A 5402-nucleotide genomic window follows, 5' to 3' on the forward strand; every position below is an offset into this window, starting at 1 on the left:
TTGGTGGTTTTTAAAGCACTGAGTCTAGACAGTAGGTGTAGATAGCCAAGAGGATCCCAGGTTGAACTGTAAGGGAATCCGGTGGTTAGAGGTCAGGTAAAGGAGACGGAGTTCGCACAGAAGACTGAGAATGATCAGCCAAAGGCATAGAAAGAGAATTAAGAAAGTGTGGTGACTCAAAGCTAAGAGAGGAGAGTTTCTCAAAAAGAAGTAAACATGTTCAACGGTGTAAAATACTACTGGAGAGGGTGGGTAGAAAGAACAGACATTTGGCATTGAATTTGGTGACATGAAAATCACAGGAGACTTTCCCAAGCACAACCTCAGTTGAATGGTGGAGACAGAAGCCAGACTAGAATGAGCTGAAGAATGATTAGGAAGTAAGGAAACGGAGACGCACTGTCTGGTCAACTACTTCAAGAAATTTTGTTGAGAAGGTCAGCAGGGAAAAAAAAAGAAAAAACAGTGTAGTAGATGAAAAAAGATGGAAGGGAAAAAGAGATAGCAAATACTATTTATCTACTGAAAGGAATGATCTAGCAGACGACTGGTTGATGGATGAAATTTGGAACCATTGATCAAAGACCCTTGGAAGACAAAACAGGGATGGGTTTCAGAACTAACCCATAGAGGGGTTAACTCTTAGAGGAAACCTTAGAGTGGAGGAACTCTTCTATAGTAACAGGAGGGGAGATGAAGATGTGTAAACATGTGACTATTTGGCGCACTTGAAAGTAGAAAGGTAGTTTTTATGTTTCCTTTCTTTTTGGGGGGAGGTAAAGTATAAAGCAATATCATTAGCAGGGAGTTGGGGCAAAAATGAGAGAGAAGGGATGTGGGAGGTTTGAGGAGCGAGTATATGTTATGAAAACCTCATCCCAGAAAATAAGAAAGGAAGCTAATGAAGGGAAGAGCACGATTACCATTCAAAGCTGCTTGGCCGCTGAAGTTTGTGGCCACACATTTCAGGTGACATCCGTCAGCACAGCGACGTGGCTGCCTTCAGCAGCTGTCGCTCCCTCACAGGCACGAGGAAAGAGGAGGTTTCTGACAACGCATCGGGGTTTCCTCAGGTGAGTAGGACGGATATTATGGTAATTCTGACAGGTGACAGAAAGCAAGTGGCGTACAGAGGAAAGTAAATACAAAGAAGGTGACAGCAACAAGGAGACAGTTCATGAGTCTGAAGGGAGCTGAGGGCGTTGGAGCAGGGAGAACCACAACTTAGAAACAGGTCTAAGGTACTAAAAGAAAAACAGCCTCCAGCTGAGAAAGCAGGGGGCAAAGTGGTGACATCAGAGGTTTCAACCGTGCGAGGAATTTGCAGGAATCTTCTGGTCACACGACTATACATAGTGAATCCAGTCACCGGACTCAGGTCTTCAGACTCCAAATCTAGGTCTTTTTCCCTCTTTATCACAGTTGCTATACGGTAAATATACTTTTTCTTTTTGGCTTTTAGATTTATTCTTGAGGCTTTGGTGATAGTCCTGGAGATAAGTGGAAAATCACTGAAGATGGCCCTGAACTATCTCTACGGTACATATGAGATTTAGATCTTAATTGCTTTATGATAATACATGCATTTATGTTCTCTTTTTAGCATTATAAATAGAAATAGGCTGAAACAGAAATAACTAAATTCTTTTTGATTAACCCGATTCTGAGTTACTGTAAAAGTATCTAGAAGGTGCAAGATTTGCATCTTCGCCTCTATTTCTTACCTTCTTTAATTCCATGTTAACCCTCTGCTTAGACATTGGTATGTGAATGACTCCTGACACCCCTGACTGCTCCGAGTCATTTTACTTGCCCTGAAATCCTCTTTTTTCTTGAACTCATATTTTTCTCCTTTTCAGAATGTCCTTGATGAATTCTCTCGATATGACACAGTATTAAGGATTTAACAGGCTAAGGTACTGGAAACACATGTTCACATGTCTACATACACAGAGAGACACACAGACCCTAAGTTTTGCCACTTCTTGGTGGTACAACTTCAGCTTAATTTCTTCACTGCTTAACTGTTCTGTGAAATGAAGATAATAAAAGTGCCTGTACCATGGGGTACTTACGGGAACTAAAGAGGAAATTGTGGACATAGAGGTCAGCGCAGAGTCTGAGCCCTAATGGGGAGTCAGTAATTGCTAATTCTGCTGGGTATCGCGTCAGTACTGCCCAGTGAATTCACACATGTGTGCACACCTAAGGCCGGGGTAGTTGTCTCCAGAATCCCAGATGTACAAGTGAATGCTCTTTTCATGCACTTCTCCGTCATCCTTTGAAACACGATTCACAAGCCTCCCAATCTGGATGCTTGAACATCTGATCACGTGCGGTTTCTCACATTCAGAACAACCTATCAGCTCCTTGATTTCTCATCTTTTCTCAAATTTCAATCAAGAACTCTTTTTCCTTCCTTTCCTCTATGCTTAGGGTGTTTGCTGTTTGATTTTTAACCATTTGAAATCTGAAATAAAATGCTGTTCTAACTAACATGATCCAAAAAAGCAGTGTTTATTAAGCAGTCATTTTTTTTTTTAAAGTTCGTTTTAAGTGACCCTCAACTAAGATTGAAAATTGATTTCTCTGTTGATTTGTTGCCCTGACATTCCTTGGTGAAAACAGTCAGCTAATTAAGTGTATCTTTCTTACTCCTTGCACTGCAGCTCAGACAGGAAATGAATAGATTCGGGGTGGAAGCATAGCTTGAGATGTAAGATCCTCTCTCAGGTGACACGACCATATGACAGTTCTCCTCGTAGGAATTTGCCAACCTGAAATTAAACAAGTGCACTGTTCTAACGGTTACTTCTGTGAAAATAACGTAATCTTAAAGATTCTGTCAATGATGCACAGATAAATAAGTATTCCCTTAAATGATAAGCATTTGCAAGTCACTGATGAATAAAAGGTAAAGAGAACTATTTAGGACACACACAGCTCAGCTTTAAACTGTTTCAGAAGGGAGTTGGAATTCTTCACACTTTCACCTTTCCCTGGGGTTGCCTTGGTTGGTGAAAATCTTCAAGTGAAATATTCCTAGAAACTGAGCTACAGGGTAGAAAGGGTACTGAACTAGGGGCCAGAGCTCCTGATTCAGAAGAAATGAAGGAGAGGAGAGTGAAGGGGAAAGGACACATATTTGACCTCCTAGACATTTTTCCCCTAAATCCAAATCATGTTAAAAGGAATTTGATTATTCAAATTCAAAATACATTTGAATCCTTTGATTTTTAATCAAAAGGAATGTGATTATTTCTGTTTTAGCATTTCTTTATTTATAAACTGAAAAAAGAGAGAGAGGAAGGGTATAGCTCAGTGGTAGAGTGCATGCTTAGAATGCACAAGGTCCTGGGTTCAATCCCCAGTACCTCCACTAAAAAATAAAATAAAATAAAATAAAAAATTAATTAAAAAATACATGAAGAAACCTAATTACCTCCTCCCGCAAAACAAAAACAAAAAAATAGCATTGTATTTCATCTAAAGAAGTTGAGATCTGCATCTGCTCCCATCATTACTGATAACTTTGTCAGGGAATATTACTGAGATTCACCTTTATTTTCTACAAAATTGGTAGAGAGAACTAGATATCATTAAAACTTCTAAATTTGACCTATATCTGCTTTTTTCTCTAAGAAAAATTGAGATAACGAGACTGCCTTGACAACAGAGTCAAAGGAGATATATATGTGAAATGGCAAACTGCATACTGTTAGTCAAATGTGAATCCCTCTGATGGTTCTGAGCCACATAAGGGCTAAGGGAATTTTCTACGATAATACTGCTAGTGCGTGGCATTTCTTCACTTGCCAAAACAGAGCCCAACTCAAATTAGAAACTAAAAAAAATATTTGTCATGAATAATATAGGAGCTGGGGTCTGAACCCAGGATACCTGGCCCACAACCTGCGAGCCTACACTGTCCTGTGCTATATTTGCTACCAAGGAAAGATAAACTAAAGTTAGCTATGGAGAAGAGATGGAGCGGTTCTGTGGGATTTGTACCAACTTGATTTAAAATAATGGAAGCAGAGAGCACTGTACTAACGAAGCCATGGGGAACTATTCTACCAGAGAGATACTCCAGAATGAGAATAATTTTCATGGGTTGAATACTTTTGTTCCCAGGCTTCAGCTATTGTGGTACAATAATGTTCCTTCCTTCCTCTAAAAAAGAGGAAAACTACAGAGATTAAACTAGGGTTATTTCCCCAAATACACTGACCCATCCCTGAGAAGGTAGTGCATTTCCAGAGTAGAAAACAATGCCAGCGTTGCCCCCAGAAAGGAGAGGCCAAGGTAATGGCATAGTCAGTGAAGAACAGTTAAAGGGAGTCCATTTCATCCGATTCCCTAAGCTCATAGCAGAGTTGCTGAAAAGACCAATATGATCCTTGCTCTCCTTCCACACTGCTTACATGTACAGTCTGCTCCTAAGCCAGTGGCATAAGATACTGAAAGCTGATCTCTCCCCAAGGAGTCAGTCTTTAGCCCACTCCAAACACAGCCTTCTCTGGCCACAGACCTTCTTCTGAGAGTAAAAATGTCTCTTAGTTTAACTATCTATTAGTCTCTTAAATATACGTTACTAAAGCATTTATTTTTAAAATGAAAGGTCTTTTCCTTAGTGCTAAAGTAAAGCATTGCAGAAAATTTGGAAAATATTGAAAAGCACATATAATGTCATTACCTGTAATCAGCATTATGGTATGCTTCTTTCATATATGTGTATATGTGTATTATCCTAATTTTATACTTAGTATGTATGTATCATGTATATATCATTCATTTCTTATATTTAAAAAACAAAATTTTTTGACTATCTCGTTTAATATAATATCTTTTAATTTTAATGTTACATTGGGAGCACATATGATGAAATATTTTAAAATATAGGTTTTAAGGAATTTCTTCAGACTTTAATGGAGTAGGTTATATCAAATTGATCTTCTGAAGAAATCAATTATAAAAACTGGATAAAATATCAGAAATACATCAGTATGAAGATATTGGAGAATGACTAAGGCAGCCAGTCCTTGAGGGGCCAGTATTCTAGAGAGCGGTGGGGGGTGGGAGAGGAAATGCAATGTTGTAAGATCAATATTTCCCCCTTGTTGCTCTTTGAGGCATTTGCTATTTGTAAGCCCTTCAGGACATACAGGCCAAATAGAAAGCTAGGAAGCAGAAATTTATATTCCAGAGCTTCAGGGGTCAAGCAAAAAGAAAGATGAAAAAAGCAAAAATGCAGTGAAGTTAGTCCAAGATTCTGCACTGCTTTTCCCCTCAAAGCATATGTCATTTCTTAAGTTGTGAGTATTGAGAGTGAGGCTTTTCCAAAAAGCCCACCAGGAAGTGGTTAATAAAAAAAAATGAAGGGCTAAATACATTTGAGTTTT

The 5402-nt window shown here is 38.9% G+C and overlaps 1 non-coding gene across 1 annotated transcript; it reads left to right on the plus strand.

Annotated features, from left to right (window-relative positions):
- Positions 1 to 3305: 3305 nt before the first annotated feature.
- Positions 3306 to 3379, plus strand: TRNAS-AGA (transfer RNA serine (anticodon AGA)). Its single transcript has one exon. It is a non-coding gene; the product is annotated as a tRNA-Ser (tRNA).
- The last annotated feature ends 2023 nt before the right edge of the window (positions 3380 to 5402 follow it).

Source organism: Camelus dromedarius, chromosome 21 (genome assembly GCF_036321535.1).
Source record: "Camelus dromedarius isolate mCamDro1 chromosome 21, mCamDro1.pat, whole genome shotgun sequence".
Classification (NCBI taxonomy): Eukaryota; Metazoa; Chordata; class Mammalia; order Artiodactyla; family Camelidae; genus Camelus; species Camelus dromedarius.